The sequence below is a fragment of the Arachis hypogaea genome, chromosome 11 (genome assembly GCF_003086295.3).
Source record: "Arachis hypogaea cultivar Tifrunner chromosome 11, arahy.Tifrunner.gnm2.J5K5, whole genome shotgun sequence".
Lineage (NCBI taxonomy): Eukaryota > Viridiplantae > Streptophyta > Magnoliopsida > Fabales > Fabaceae > Arachis > Arachis hypogaea.
This window is the reverse complement of record NC_092046.1, coordinates 98,488,471-98,505,844: the sequence shown is the minus strand read 5'-3', so window position 1 is coordinate 98,505,844 and position 17,374 is coordinate 98,488,471. Positions and strand designations below refer to the sequence as shown.

Sequence of the window (17,374 nt, the reverse complement as noted above, 5' to 3'; positions counted from 1 at the left end):
GCCATTTTGACGTTAGGATTTTTGCCAGTAAAGAATGTCATGAAAAACAGTCGCGTCGTAGATATAGTCTCTAAACCGACAGAAATCCCTTCGTACAAACGTTTTGGGTGTCACAAGTAACAAACCCCTTTTAGAAATTGTTAACCGAGTATTCAAACCTCGGGTCGTCTTCTCAAGGAATTGCGAGGAAGTATGTTCTTATTATTGGCTATAAAGGTTGTAATCGGGGTTTAGAAGATGAAAAGCAAGTAATTTGAATGACAAGTAAAGTAAATGGCAATTAGAAGAAATAAATACTGTAGCAGACTTTTGGCAAGGTAAGAGAAATTAGAGGTTCAACGTAGTTATCTCTCCCAACTATGATGAAAGTTGAATCTAAACTCCACTTGATCAACCTGTACTAGAGCAAAGGAAAGTCAAGGGACTAATTAATCTGGCCTTTGAATCCTATTTATTTCCTAAGAAAAGGTTGGGATTACTTAAGTCCAGCTCAATTAGCAAGATAACGATTATCAATTATGTTGAGTTTAATAACTGTTGAGTTACTGAATTCTTAACCAGGACCAAAAGGGGAAAAGTAAAATTGCTGAAATAATAAAAATATCCTTAGATGGGAAGCAATGGTAACTTAAATCAAAGAGAACAATCATAAACTGAAAATACCTCAATTATCATTAATTCAAAGAACAATCTGTGACATGGAATAATTCATAAATCAAATTATAATAATCAATTCAAAAGTTGGAATAAATAAATAAAAGTAAAACTAAAATAAAAGAAAATTAAACCTGGAATCCAGAGTTACTCTTAAAACAAGAAGAAATCCTAAATCCTAAAAGAGAGAGAGAAGATCTCCCTCTCAACTAAATCTAAATCATTGAGTAGTAAAATATGCGAGCTCTCCTTGAATGGGTGCATTCCCACACTTTATAACCTCTGGTCTATGCTGTCTGTACTTGGATCTGGGCCAAAAAGGGCTTCAGAAATTGCTATTAGCGTTTTCTGCAATTTCTGGTGCGTGGCATCTGTCAGGCGTCCGCGTGGGTCATGCGGTCACGTCATTTGGAGCTTTTCCTTGCCACGCGGTCGCGTCAGTCATGCGACCGCGTCATATGCGCTCTGCTTAAGGCGCGCGGTCGCGTCAGTCATGCGGCCACGTCGCTGCTGATTCGTGCTTGGCACGCGATCGCGTCGTCCATGCGATCGCGTGAATACCAGTTTCCTTCAAAGCTCCGGTTTGCCTTCTCCTTCTGTTTTTGTATGTTTCCTTTTCCATCCTTTAAGTCATTCTGCCTTAGAAAATCTGAAACTACTCAACACACTAATCACAGCATCGAATGGAAATAAAGGTAATTAAAATAATTAATTTTTTAAAGCTTAGGAAACATGTTTTTCATTTACATCACATAATAAAGAGGGGAAAGTAAAACCATGCAATTAATGTGAATAAGTAGGTGAGGAATTGTATAAATCACTCAAATTAGGCACAAAAGAACTCATGAAATATGGGTTTATCAAAGTCCATGAAACTTGCAATTCTGTTGCATTAGAGAAACTAATTGAGGCTTTAGCTCAAAATTGTTTGCTCTAATGGCAGGGATTGAGATGCTTCTTCCATGCAAGTTGGAATTTGGTGCAGTAAAGTCACCAAGCATCTTCCTTGCATCTCCACCATTATTATTATTTTCGGCCATGTCTCCTTCTTTTTCGAAAATTTCTGTCAGATTTTCTCCAGAGAGTTGTGCTTTAGCTTCCCTTAGCTTCCTCTTCAGAGTCCTTTCTGGTTCAGGATCAGCTTCAACAAGAATGTTCTTATCCCTGTTCCTGCTCATATGAAAAAGAAGAGAACAGAAAAGAAAATATGGAATCCTCTATGTCACAGTATAGAGATTCCTTATATGAGTATAAGAAGAGAAGGATGGAAGAAAGAAAAGATAAGAATTCGAACACAGAGGAGAAGAGTTGGTTCGAATTGTTGAGTAGAAGAGAAGTGTTAGTAAATAAATAAATAATTAGAAGGAGATGAGAGAGGGAAGAATACGAAAATTAAATAAAATAAAATAAAAATATTTTTGTTTTTAATTTAAAATTAAAGTTAAAATTCAAAAATTTTAAGAAGAAAAATGAAATGAAATTAAATTAAAATTTAAAACAATTAGTTAATTAAAAAGGAATTTTGAAAAAGTGGTTAGTGATTTTCGAAAATTAGAGAGAGAGAATTAGTTAGGTAGTTTTGAAAAAGATAAGAATCAAACAAGATAAGATTAATTGAAAAAAAGATTTGAAAATCAATTTTGAAAAGATAAGAAGTTAGATAAGAAGTTAGAAAAGATTTTGAAATTGATTTTGAAAAAGATGTGATTGAAATTTGTTTTGAAAAAGATTTGAAAAAGAAATTTAAAAAGATTTGATTTTAAAAATTAAAGTTCATTACTTGACTAACAAGAAACAAAAAGATATGATTTTAAAATTTAAAGATTGAACCTTTCTTACTAGGCAAGTAACAAACTTAAAATTTTTGAATCAATCACATTAATTGTTAGCATTAATTTTGAAAATATGAAATAGAAATAAGAAAAAGATTTTGAAAATAAATTTTGAAAATTTCAAAATTATGAAAGAAAAAATGAAATAGATTTGATTTTTGAAAAACATTTGAAAAAGATAGAATTTTTAAATTGAAAATTTGATTTGACTCATAAGAAACAACTAAATTTTAAAAATTTTTGAAAAACTCAACTCAAATTTTCGAATTTTATGAGAAGAAAAAGGGAAAGATATTTTTTTTATTTTTGAATTTTAATGATGAGAGAGAAAAACATCAAAAAGACTCAATGCATGAAAATTTTGGATCAAAACACACAATGCATGCAAGAACACTTTGAATATCAAGATGAACACTAAGAACTTATTTTTGAAAATTTTTAAGAAAAGAAAAACATGCAAGACACCAAACATAAAAATTTTTAATGTTAAGACACTAACAATTTGAAAATGCATATGAAAAACAAGAAAAGACACAATATGAAAATGCAAAGATCAAACAAAGAAGATCATCAAGAACAACTTGAAGATCATGAAGAACATACGATGAATTTTCAAAAATTAAAGAAAATTATAAAAGCATGCAATTGACACCAAACTTAAGAATTGACACTAGACTCAAACAAGAAACACAAAATATTTTTTGGTTTTTATGATTTTATTAATTTTTTTGTTTTTTCGAAAATTATTTTCGGAAAAGCGAAAAAGAAAAATTTTTTTTTGTATTTTTCGGAAATAAGAAATAAAAAGATTAAAAATAATATAAAATTACCTAATCTGAGCAACAAGATGAACCGTCAGTTGTCCAAACTCGAACAATCGCCGGCAACGGCGCCAAAAACTTGGTGCACGAAATCGTGATCGTTCATTCCTTGGTAACGGCGCTAAAGACTTAATACGCACGCTCATAATCTTAGTTCTTTGTCACAACTTCGCACAACTAACCAGCAAGTGCACTGGGTCGTCTAAGTAATAAACCTTACGTGAGTAAGGGTCGATCCCACGGAGATTGTCAGCTTGAAGCAAGCTATGGTCACCTTGTAAATCTCAGTCAGGCAGATTCAAATGGTTATAGAGTTTTAATAATTAAAAGATAAATAAAACATAAAATAAAGATAGAGATACTTATGTAATTCATTGGTGAGAATTTCAGATAAGCATATGGAGATGCTTAGTTCCTTCTGAATCTCTGCTTTCCTACTGCTTTCATCCAATCATTCCTACTCCTTTCCATGGCAAGCTGTATGTTGGGCATCACCGTTGTCAATGGCTACATCCCGTCCTCTCAGTGAAAATGGTCCAAAATGCGCTGTCACCGCACGGCTAATCATCTGTCAGTTCTCGATCATACTGGAATAGGATTCAGTAATCCTTTTACGTCTGTCAGTACGCCCAGCACTCGCGAGTTTGAAGCTCGTCACAGCCATCCCTTCCCAGATCCTACTCGGAATACCGCAGACAAGGTTTAGACTTTCCGGATCTCAAGAATGGCCACCAATACTTCTAGCCTATACCACGAAGACTCTGATCTCACGATCAGGAGGCTAAGAGATATGCATTCAAGCTTGCTTTCATGTAGAACGGAAGTGTTTGTCAGGCACGCGTTCAAAAGTGAGAATGGTGATGAGCGTCACATAATCATCATATTCATCATGTTCTTGTGTGCGAATGAATATCTTAGAGAAGAAATAGGCTTGAGTTGAATAGAAAAACAATAGTATTTTGCATTAATTCATGAGGAACAGCAGAGTTCCACACCTTAATCTATGGTATGTAGAAACTCTACCGTTGAAAATACATAAGAGCAAGGTCCAGGCATGGCCGAATGGCCAGCCCTCTAAACGTGTACAAAATTATCTAAAGATGATCAAAGGTCTTCCAAGATTCCAAGATGTAAAAACAATAGTAAAAAGTTCTATTTATACTAAACTAGTTACTAGGGTTTACAGAGATAAGTAAATGATGTAGAAATCCACTTCCGGACCCACTTGGTGTGTGCTTGGGCTGAGCATTGAAGCTTTCACATTTAGAGGTCTTCCTTGGAGTTAAACGCCAGTTTGTAACCTGTTTCTGGCGTTTAACTCTGCTTTGCAACCTGTTTCTAGCGTTTAACTCCAGAATAGGGCAGAAAGTTGGCATTGAACGCCAGTTTGCGTCGTCTAAACTCGGGCAAAGTATGAACTATTATCTATTGCTGGAAAGCCCTGGATGTCTAATTTCGAATGCAATTGAGAGCGCGCCATTTGGACTCTTATAGCTCCAGAAAATCTACTTTGACTGCAGGGAGGTCAGAATCCAACAACATCTGCAGTCCTTCTTCAGCCTCTGAATCTGATTTTTGCTCAAGTCCCTCAATTTCAGCCAGAAATTACCTGAAATCATAGAAAAAATAATAAAAATATATTAGAAATATTATTTTTATTTAAAAACTAATAAAAATATATTAAAAACTAATTGAATCATACTAAAAACTATGTAAAAATAATGCCAAAAAGCGTATAAATTATCCGCTCATCAGTCGGTCATGGGCCAACCTTCTAAGAGGTCGGCCAACCCGGTCCTTTATAGCTCGAACTGATGTATGAACAATGCCACTGCTTGAGCTTCGATCTTCCTTGTGAGGTCGTGCTTCTTAGCTTCTTTCCCTTTGAGGGAGTCATGCTCAAGCATTTGTTTGGCTTGTTTCTTCATTGCTTTGCAATCCTTGCAGATTGTCTAGAGGTTTAGTACTTCCTAGTCCGACCTCTTTTGAGTGGTAGTGTGGGTTTTCTACCCTTGCCTTCTGGATCACGCCTTACTTTAAGTTTGTGTCGACAACCCTCTGCTTTGGCGAAGTTATCCAAGCAGCTTGATATTCGGGCTTTTAGTGACTTGTCCGATGACTTTTTAGTGTTCTTTATATAGAACCTTTTTTAGTCTCAGATGACTTTCATAGCCCTGTTTTAGATTGTGCCTTCTTTGAGCGGAGTTGTATCCCTTTTAGCTAAGCACATTTGAGCCTTAAGTTGTTTCCCAACCTTTTGGCTTGTTCTCTTTTGAGATCGTACTTATGCCTCTTCTTAGCTGACATCGACCTGTACGACTGGTGCACAAAATTACAATCACACTTTTGCAACTCCGCACAACTAACCAGCAAGTGCACTGGGTCGTCCAAGTAATACCTTACGTGAGTAAGGGTCGATCCCACGGAGATTGTCGGCATGAAGCAAGCTATGGTTATCTTGTAACTCTTAGTCAGGATATCAATAATTCTCAGATTTAATTGTAAAAAGTAAAAGAACATGAAATAAATACTTGTTATGCAGTAATAAAGAACAGGTTGAGGTTTTGGAGATGCTTTGTCTTCTGAATCTCTACTTTCCTACTATCTTCTTCTTCATGCACGCAAGGCTCCTTCCATGGCAAGCTTTATGTTGGGCATCACCGTTGTCAATGGCTACTTCCCGTCCTCTCAGTGAAAACATTCCAAATGCGCTGTCACCGCACGGCTAATCATCTGTCGGTTCTCGATCATGTCGGAATAGGATCTATTGATCCTTTTGCGTCTGTCACTACGCCCAACACTCGCGAGTTTGAAGCTCGTCACAGTCATCCCTTCCCAGATCCTACTCAGAATACCACAGACAAGGTTTAGACGTTCCGGATCTCAAGAATGGCCGCCAAAAATTCTAGCTTATACCACGAAGACTCTGATCTGAATGATGAGGCTAAGAGATATGCATTCAATCTAAGGTAGAACGGAGGTGGTTGTCAGGCACGCATTCATGGGTGAGAATGATGATGAGTGTTACGGATCATCACATTCATCAGGTTGAAGTGCGAATGAATATCTTAGAATAGAAGCAAGCGTGATAGAATGAAAAACAGTAGTAATTGCATTAATTCATGAAGAACAGCAGAGCTCCTCACCCCTAACAATGGGGTTTAGAGACTCATGCGGTAGAAAATACAATAAGAAATGTGTAAAGTGTCATGAGGTACAAGATGAATCACTAAAAGTAGTTTTTATAGTAAACTGGTGACCTAGGGTTACAGAAAATGAGTAAGCTAGGGTGTTTAGTGTAAAAATCCACTTCCGGGCCCCACTTGGTTGTGCTTGGGCTGAGCATTGAAGCTTTCATGTGTAGAGACTTTTTTTGGAGTTAAACGCCAGCTTTTGTGCCAGTTTGGGCATTTAACTCCAGTTTTTATGCCAGTTCCGGCGTTAAACACCAGAATTCTTGAGCTGACTTGGAATGCCTGTTTGGGCTATCAAATCTCGGGAAAAGTATGGACTATTATATATTGCTGGAAAGCCCAGGATGTCTACTTTCCAACTTAATTGAGAGCGTGCCAATTGGGCTTCTGTAGCTCCAGAAAATCCACTTTAAGTGCAGAGAAGTCAGAATCCAACAACATCTGCAGTCCTTTTTCAGCCTCTGAATCAGATTTTTGCTCAGGTCCCTCAATTTCAGCCAGAAAATACCTAAAATCACAGAAAAATACACAAACTCATAGTAAAGTCCAAAAAAGTGAATTTAAAAAAAAATAATAAAAATATAATAAAAAATAATTAAAATATACTAAAAACATACTAAAAACAATGCCAAAAAGCGTATAAATTATCTGCTCATCACAACACCAAACTTAAATTGTTGCTTGTCCCCAAGTAATTGAAAATCAAATAGGATAAAAAGAAGATAATATACAATGAATTCCAAAAACATCTATGATGATCAGTATTAATTAGATGAGCGGGGCTTTTAGCTTTTTGCTTCTGAACAGTTTTGGCATCTCACTTTATTCCTTGAAGTTCAGAATGATTGGCATCTATAGGAACTCAGAATCCAGATAGTGTTATTGATTCTCCTAGTTAAGTATGTTGATTCTTGAACACAGCTACTTTATGAGTCTTGGTTGTGGCCCTAAGCAGTTTGTTTTCCAGTATTACCACTGGATACATAAATGCCACAGACACATAACTGGGTGAACCTTTTCAGATTGTGACTCAGCTTTGCTAGAGTCCCCAATTAGAGGTGTCCAGAGCTCTTAAGCACACTCTTTTTGCTTTTGGACCACGACTTTAACCGCTCAGTCTCAAGTTTTTACTTGATACCTTCACACCACAAGCACATGGTTAGGGACAGCTTGGTTCAGTCGCTTAGGCCAGGATTTTATTTCCTGTAGGCCCTCCTATCCACTGATGCTCAAAGCCTTGGATCCTTTTTTATTTCACCCTTGCCTTTTGGTTTAAAGGGCTATTGGCTTTTTCTGCTTGCTTTTTCTTTTTCTTTCTTTCTTTTTTTTTCGCTTTCTCTCTTTTTTTTTTTGCAAGCTTTTCACTGCTTTTTCTTGCTTCAAGAATCAATTTTATGATTTTTCAGATTATCAAATAACATTTCTCCTTTTCCATCATTCTTTCAAGAGCCAACAATTTTAACATTCATGAATCAACAAATTCAAAAATATGCACTGTTCAAGCATTCATTCAGAAAAACAAAAGTATTGCCACCACATCAAAATAATTAATCTGTTTATAATTCGAAATTCATGCACTTCTTTTTCTTTTTCAATTAAAAACATTTTTCATTTAAGAGAGGTGATGGATTCATTTTCATAGCTTTAAGGCATAGACACTAAGACACTAGTGATCATGTAATAAAGACACAAACATAGATAAACATAAAGCATAAAAATTCGAAAAACAGAAGATAAAGAACAAGGAGATTAAAGAACGGGTCCACCTTAGTGATGGCGGCTAGTTCTTCCTCTTGAAGATCTTATGGAGTGCTTGAGCTCCTCAATGTCTCTTCCTTGCCTTTGTTGCTCCTCTCTCATGACTCTTTGATCTTCTCTAATTTTATGAAGGAGGATGGAATGCTCTTGGTGCTCCACCCTTAGTTGTTCCCTATTGGAACTTAATTCTCCTAGGGAGGTGTTAATTTGCTCCCGATAGTTTTGTAGAGGAAAATGCATCCCTTGAGGCATCTCAGGGATTTCATGATGATGATTTTCCTCATGCTCTTGTTGAGGTCCATGAGTGGGCTCTCTTGTTTGTTCCATCCTTTTCTTAGTAATGGGCTTGTCCTCTTCAATGAGGAGTCTTGGTCACAACTTCATAGAAGTGATCTTGATGGACCTTTGAGATGAATCTCTCCATCTCTCATGACTTGAAGGTGGAAGCAATTGCCTTTCCCTTCCTCTTTCTAGAGGTTACTCCGGCCTTAGGTTCCATAAATGGTTATGGAAAAACAAAAAAAAGCTGAGCTTTTCCACACCAAACTTAAAAGGTTTACTCGTCCTCGAGCAAAAGAATAAAGAAAGGAGGAGAAGAAGAAGAGATGGATGAGATGGAGGTGTGTGAATTATTCGGCCAAGGGGGGTTTTAGGTGGTTATGATGTGGAAAAGGAAGGAGTGATGGAGGTGATTGGTGGAGGTTATTTGGGGAAGAGTATTATGAAAAGGTGTGAAGAAGTGAGAGAGTGAGTTGAAGTTGGTGGGGATCCTGTGGGGTCCACAGATCCTGAGGTGTCAAGGATTTCCCATCCCTGCACCAATTAGGCTTGCAAAACACCCTTTGCTGCCAATCCTGGCGTTAAACGCCAGGTTGCTACCCATTTCTGGTGTTTAACGCCAGCTTCTTGCCCTTTTCTGGCGTTAAACGTCAGAAATGGGCACCAGACTGGGCATTTAACGCCCATTCTGCTGCCTTTACTGGCGTTTAAACGCCAGTAGGCTTCTCCTCCAGGGTGTGCTATTTTTTCATTCTGTTTTTCAGTTTGTTTTTGCTTTTTCAATTGTTTTTGTGACTTCACATGATCATCAACCTACAGAAAACATAAAATAACAATTGAAAATAGAAATTAGCATAGATAAGTAAAATTGGGTTGCCTCCCAACAAGCGCTTCTTTAATGTCAGTAGCTTGACAGTGGGCTCTCATGGAGCCTCACAGATACCCAGAGCATGATGATGGCCTCTTAACACCAAACTTAGAGTTTGGTTGTGGCCTTCCAACACCAAACTTAGAGTTTGAATGTGGGGGTTTTATTTGACTCTGTATTGGGAGAAGCCTTTCATGCTTCTTCTTTTTCCTGTCTGCAAACCATGGTGCTTCCTGAATGGCGAAGAGTTGCTCATCCGGAAATGTTTCAAAGATCTCAGTAGGAGGGAGGGACGCCCCTGCTACTGGTTCTATCCGGGACAGGTGATCAGCTACCTGGTTCTCTGTCCCTTTTCTGTCTCTTATTTCTATATCAAACTCTTGCAGAAGCAACACCCATCTTATGAGCCTGGTTTTTGAATCTTGCTTTGTGAGTAAATATTTAAGAGCAGCATGGTCAGTATACACAATCACTTTTGAACCTACTAAATAGGATCTAAACTTGTCAATGGCATAAACCACTGCAAGTAACTCTTTTTCTGTGGTTGTGTAATTCTTCTGTGCATCATTTAAAATACGACTAGCATAGTAAATGACGTGCAAAAGCTTGTTATGCCTCTGTTCTAACACTGCACCAATGGCATGGTCACTGGCATCACACATTAGTTCGAATGGTAATGTCCAGTCAGGTGCAGAAATGATTGGTGCTGTGACCAGCTTGGCTTTCAGGGTTTCAAACGCCTGCAGACACTCTGTGTCAAACACAAATGGCGTGTTAGCAGCTAGCAGGTTGCTTAGAGGTTTTGCAATTTTTGAAAAATACTTTATGAACCTCCTATAGAATCCTGCATGTCCTAGAAAGCTTCTGATTGCCTTTACATTGGCAGGTGGTGGTAATTTTCCAATTACTTCCACTTTAGCTTGATCCACCTCTATTCCCTTGTTTGAAATTTTGTGCCCAAGGACAATTCCTTCAGTCACCATGAAGTGACATTTTTCCCAGTTTAAAACTAGGTTGGTCTCTTGGCATCTTTTCAGAACAAGTGCTAAATAGTCAAGACAGGAGCTGAATGAGTCTCCAAATACTGAAAAGTCATCCATGAAGACTTCCAGAAATTTTTCCACCATATCAGAGAAAATAGAGAGCATGCATCTCTGAAAGGTCGCAGGTGCATTGCACAGACCAAAAAGGCATCCTTCTATAGGCAAATACTCTAGAAGGACATGTGAATGCTGTTTTCTCTTAGTCCTGAGGATCCACTACAATTTGGTTGTAACCTAAATAGCCATCCAAAAAGCAGTAATATTCATGACCTGCTAGTCTCTCTAGCATCTGGTCTATGAATGGTAAGGGAAAGTGATCCTTTTGAGTGGCTGTATTGAGCCTTCTGTAGTCAATACACATACGCCACCCTGTAACTCTTCTTGTAGGAACCAGTTCATTCTTTTCATTATGAACCACTGTCATGCCTCCCTTCTTGGGGACAACGTGGACAGGGCTCACCCAGGGGCTATCAAAAATAGGATAAATAATCCCAGCCTCTAGTAACTTAGTGACCTCTTTCTGCACTACTTCCTTCATGGCTGGATTTAGCCGCCTCTGTGGTTGAACCACTGGCTTAGCATCATCCTCCAATAGGATCTTGTGCATGCATCTTACTGGGCTAATGCTCTTAAGGTCACTTATGGACCACCCAAGAGCTGTCTTGTGTGTCCTTAGCACTTGAATTAGTGCTTTCTCTTCCTGTGGATTTAAAGCAGAGCTTATGATCACTGGAAAGTGTCACCCTCTCCCAGAAATGCATATTTCAGGGATGGTGGTTATTGTTTGAGCTCGGATTTAGGAGGTTTCTCCTCTTCCTGAGAGATTTTCAGAGGTTCTTTTATTTCCTCTGATTCCTCCAGATCAGGTTGAACATCTTTAAAGATGTCCTCTTGCTCTGATTCAAGACTTTCAGTCATATTGGCCTCTTCTACCAGGGAGTCAATAATATCAACGCTCATGCAGTCATTTGACGTGTCTGGATGCTGCATAGCTTTGACAACATTTAACTTGAACTCATCCTCATTGACTCTCAGGGTCACTTCCCGTTTTTGGTCATCAATGAGAGTTCGTCCAGTTGCTAGGAAAGGTCTTCCTAGAATCAGAGTTGCACTCTTGTGCTCTGATGAGCGGATAATTTATACGCTTTTTGACATTGTTTTTAGTATGTTTTTAGTAGGATCTAGTTACTTTTAGGGATGTTTTTAATAGATTTTGTGTTAAATTCACATTTCTGGACTTTACTATGAGTTTGTGTGTTTTTCTGTGATTTCAGGTATTTTCTGGCTGAAATTGAGGGACTTGAGCAGAAATCAGATTCAGAGGTTGAAAAAGGACTGCTGATGTTGTTGGATTCTGACCTCCCTGCACTCAAAGTGGATTTTCTGGAGCTACAGAACTCGAAATGGCACGCTTCCAATTGCGTTGAAAAGTAGACATCCAGGGCTTTCCAGCAATATATAATAGTCCATACTTTGGCCAAGAATAGATGACTTAAACTGGCGTTCAACACCAGCTTTCTACCCAAATCTGGCGTCCAGCGCCAGAAAAGGAGCCAAAACCAGAGTTGAACGCCCAAACTGGCACTAAAGCTGGCGTTCAACTCCAAGGAGGACCTCTACACGTGTAACACTCAAAGCCCAGCCCAAGCACACACCAAGTGGGCCCCGGAAGTGGATTTATGCATCAATTACTTACTCATGTAAACCCTAGTAGCTAGTTTATTATAAATAGGACCTTTTACTATTGTATTGGGCATCCGGGATTGTATTTTGATCCTGTGATCACGTTTTGGGGGCTGGCCATCTCGGCCATGCCTGGACCTTCACTTATGTATTTTCATACGGTAGAGTTTCTACACTCCATAGATTAAGGTGTGGAGCTCTGCTGTTCCTCAAAGATTAATGCAAAGTACTACTGTTTTCTATTCAATTCTTCTTATTTCGCTTCTAAGATATCCATTCGCACCCAAGAACGTGATGAAGGTGATGATTATGTGTGACGCTCATCACCATTCTCCCCTATGAACGCGTGCCTGACAAACACTTCTGTTCTACATGAATTAAGCTAGAATGAGTATCTCTTAGATCTCCTAACCAGAATCTTCGTGGCGTAAGCTAGAATGATGGCGGCATTCAAGAGAATCCGGAAGGTCTAAACCTTGTCTGTGGTATTCTGAGTAGGATTCAATGATTGAATGACTGTGACGAGCTTCAAACTCGCGATTGTTAGGCGTTAGTGACAGACGCAAAAGGAGGGTGAATCCTATTCCAGCATGATCGGGAACCGACAGATGAATAGCCGTGCCGTGACAGGGTGCGTGAGCATATTATTCACTGAGAGGAGGGGATGTAGCCACTGACAACGGTGATGCCCTTGCATACAGCCAGCCATGGAAAGGAGTAAGACAGATTGGATGAAGATAGCAGGAAAGCAGAGGTTCAGAGGAACGAAAAGCATCTCCATTTGCTTATCTGAAATTCCTACCAATGATTTACATAAGTATCTCTATCCCTATTTTATTATATAATATTCGAAAACACCATTATCACTTTACATCTGCCTGACTGAGATTTACAAGGTGACCATAGCTTGCTTCATACCAACAATCTCCGTGGGATTCGACCCTTACTCACGTAAGGTATTACTTGGACGACCCAGTGCACTTGCTGGTTAGTTGTATCGAAGTTGTGACAATTATGAATTAAGATCAGAGCACCAAGCTCTGGAGCCATTACCAGGATTTGTTCGAGCCTGGAGATCACAATTTCGTGCACCAAGTTTTTGGCGCCGTTGCCGGGGATTGTTTGAGTTTGGACAACTGACGGTTCATCTTGTTGCTCAGATTAGGTAATTTTCTTTTTGTTTTGTTTTCAAAAAATTTTTCAAAAATCTTTCAAAAATTCTTCTTTGTTTTCGAAAATAAAAAAAGAAAAAAAAATGTTTTCAAAAATAAATTATTCTATGGCTTCAAAATTTTTAAGAATGAATTCTAGTGTTTCATGAAATATGTTGAATCATATCTGGCTGTAAAGCCATACCCAAACTACTTTGGGATTGGTATTCAACTAATCACTCCAGCCCATGTAATTATATGTTAAAGCTTGGCTGGCTGTTAAGCCATGCCAGACCCTTTGATTGGAGCTTTAAGACTAACATGGCAAGATTCCTGGAATTCATATTAAAAATTTTGGAATCCTTATTTTTCCTTTTTCTAAATAATTTTTCGAAAAATATAAAATAAAAATCCAAAAAAAAAAAAATTAGAAAATCATAAAATTCAAAAATATTTTTGTGTTTCTTGTTTGAGTCTTGAGTCATGTTATAAGTTTGGTGTCACTTGCATATGCATCTTGCATTTTTTTCGAAAATATCATGCATTCATAGTGTTCTTCATGATCTTCAAGTTGTTCTTGGTGAGTCTTCTTGTTTGATCTTAATGATTTTTTGTTTTGTGTCTTTTCATGTTTATCATATGCATTCTTGAATTCTTAGTGTCTAAGCATTAAAGAATTCTAAGTTTGGTGTCTTGCATGTTTTCTTTGCATTAAAAATTTTTCAAAAATATGTCTATGATGTTAATCTTGACATTCATAATGTTCTTGGTGTTCATCTTGACATTCATAGCATTCTTGCATGCATCACATGTTTTGATCTAAAAATTTCATGCACTGCATCATTTTAGTGTTTTTGTCTCTCATCATAAAAATTCAAAAAAAAAAAAATAATAATAAAAAATAATAAAAAAAATAAAAAATATCTTTCCCTTTTTCTCTCATCAAATTTGAAAATTGAGTTGACTTTTTCAAAAATTTTTAAAAATCAAATTGTTTCTCATGAGTCAAATCAAATTTTCAATTTGAAAATCTTATTTTTTTCAAAATCTTTTTCAAAATTCTTAGTTATTTTCGAAAATTCAAAAAATATTTTTCAAAAATCTTTTTCTTATTTTTATACCAAATTTTCGAAAATAACATAATCAATTAATGTTTTAATCCAAAAATTTGAAGTTTGTTACTTTCTTGTTAAGAAAGATTCAAACTTGAAGTTCTAGAATCATATCTTGTGATTTCTTATGAATCAAGTCATTAATTGATATTTTAAAAATCAAATCTTTTTCAAAACTAACTTCAATCATATCTTTTCAAAAATATCTTCTTATCTTATCTTTTTCAAAAATATCTTTTCAAAATATCTTTTCTAACTTCCTAACTTATCTTTTCAAAATTTGTTTCAACTAACTAACTAACTTTTTGTTTGTTTCTTAACTTTTTCAAAACCACCTAACTAACTCTCTCTCTCTCATTTTTCGAAAATATCTTCCCCCTTTTTCAAAATTTCTTTTTAATTAACTATTATTTTAAATTTTAAATTTTAATTTTTGAAAAAAAAAGAGAAAAATAAAATACTAACAATTTTCAAAAACCAATTTTCAAAAATCACTAACTCCTTTTCAAAAATAATTTTCGAAAATTCCCTCCTTCTCTCTCATCCTATTCTATTTATTCATTCATTAACTAACATCTCTTCCTCACATCATCACCAAATTCGAACCCCCTCTTCTATCTGTGTTCGAATTTCTTCTTCTTTTCTTCTACTAACAATAAGGATCCTCTTTACTGTGACATAGAGGATTCCTCTTCTTTTCTTTTTCTCTCCTCTTTCTTATGAGCAGGGACAGAGAAAAAGGCATTCTTGTGGAAGCAGATCCAGAACTTGAAAGGACTCTGAAGAGAAAATTAAGAGAAGCTAAAATACAACAATCCAGAGATAACCTTTCAGAAATTTTCTAACAGGCAGAGGAGATGGCAGCCGAAAATAATAATAATGTAAGGAAGATGCTTGGTGACTTCACTGCACCTAATTCCAATTTACATGGAAGAAGCATCTCCATTCCTGCCATTGGAGCAAACAACTTTGAGCTGAAACCTCAATTAGTTTCTCTAATGCAGCAGAACTGTAAGTTTCATGGACTTCCATCTGAAGATCCTTTTCAGTTCTTAACTGAATTCTTGCAGATATGTGATACTGTTAAGACTAATGGAGTAGATCCTGAAGTCTACAGGCTCATGCTTTTCCCTTTTGCTGTAAGAGACAGAGCTAGATTATGGTTGGATTCTCAACCCAAAGACAGCCTGAACTCTTGGGATAAGCTGGTCACGGCTTTCTTAGCCAAGTACTTTCCTCCTCAAAAGCTGAGCAAGCTTAGAGCTGATGTTCAAACCTTCAGGCAGAAAGAAGGTGAATCCCTCTATGAAGCTTGGGAAAGATACAAACAGTTGACCAAAAAGTGTCCTTCTGACATGCTTTCAGAATGGACCATCCTGGATATATTCTATGATGGTCTGTCTGAGTTATCTAAGATGTCATTGGATACCTCTGCAGGTGGATCCATTCACTTAAAGAAAACGCCTGCAGAAGCTCAAGAACTCATTGACATGGTTGCTAATAACCAGTTCATGTACACTTCTGAAAGGAATCCTGTGAGTAATGGGACGCCTATGAAGAAGGGAGTTCTTGAGGTTGATACTCTGAATGCCATATTGGCTCAGAATAAAATATTGACTCAGCAAGTCAATATGATCTCTCAGAGTCTGCATGGAATGCAAGCTGCATCCAACAGTACTCAAGAGGCTTCTCCTGAAGAAGAAGCTTATGATCCTGAGAACCCTGCAATAGCAGAGGTAAATTACTTAGGTGAACCTTATGGAAACACCTATAACTCAACATGGAGAAATCATCCAAATTTCTCATGGAAGGATCAAAAGCCCCAACAAGGCTTTAATAATGGTGGAAGAAACAGGTTTAGCAATAGCAAGCCTTTTCCATCATCAACTCAGCAACAGACAGAGAACTCTGAACAAAATGCTTCTAAATTAGCAAATCTAGTCTCTGATCTATCTAAGGCCACTGTAAGTTTCATGAATGAAACAAGGTCTTCCATTAGAAATCTGGAAGCACAAGTGGGCCAGCTGAGTAAAAGGATCACTGAAATCCCTCCTAGTACTCTCCCAAGCAATACAGAAGAGAACCCAAAAGGAGAGTGCAAGGCCATTGACATAAGCGCCATGGCCGAACCTCTGAGGAGAGGAGAGGACGTGAATCCCAAGGAGGAAGACCTCCAGGGACGTCCAGTGATCAATAAGGAGCTTCCCTCTGGGGAACCAAAGGACTCTGAGGCTCATCTAGAGACCATAGAGATTCCATTGAACCTCCTTATACCCTTCATGAGCTCTGATGAGTATTCCTCTTCTGAAGAGAAGGAGGATGTTACTGAAGAGCAAACTGCCAAGTTTCTTGGTGCAATCATGAAGCTGAATGCCAAATTATTTGGCATTGATACTTGGGAAGTTGAACCTCCCTTGTTCATCAATGAACTAAGTGATCTGGATCAACTGACATTGCCTCAGAAGAGACAGGATCCTGGAAAGTTCATAATACCCTGCACCATAGGCACCATGATCTTTAAAGCTCTGTGTGACCTTGGTTCAGGAATAAACCTCATGCCCCTCTCTGTAATAGAGAAACTGGGAATCTATGGGGTGCAAGCTGCTAAAATCTCATTAGAGATGGCAGACAGCTCAAGAAAACAGGCTTATGGACAAGTAGAGGACGTGTTAGTAAAGGTTGAAGGCCTTTACATCCCTGCTGATTTCATAGTCCTGGATACTGGAAAGGAAGAGGATGAATCCATCATCCTAGGAAGACCTTTCCTGGCCACTGCAAGAGCTGTGATTGATGTTGACAGAGGTGAAATAGTCCTTCAATGGAATGAGGACTCCCTTGTGTTTAAAACTCAAGGATCTCCCTCTGCAACCATGAAGAGGAAGCATGAAAAGCTTCTCTCAAAGCAGAGTCAACCAGAGCCCCCACAGTCAAACTCTAAGTTTGGTGTTGGGAGGCCACAACCAAACTCTAAGTTTGGTG

General features: G+C 37.6%; 1 non-coding gene across 1 annotated transcript; it reads right to left on the bottom strand.

The window, feature by feature from the left end:
* Positions 1 to 15,648: 15,648 nt before the first annotated feature.
* On the bottom strand, positions 15,649 to 15,756 carry LOC112725231 (small nucleolar RNA R71). Its single transcript, XR_003164352.1, has one exon. It is a non-coding gene; the product is annotated as a small nucleolar RNA R71 (small nucleolar RNA).
* Between the last annotated feature and the right edge of the window lie 1,618 nt (positions 15,757 to 17,374).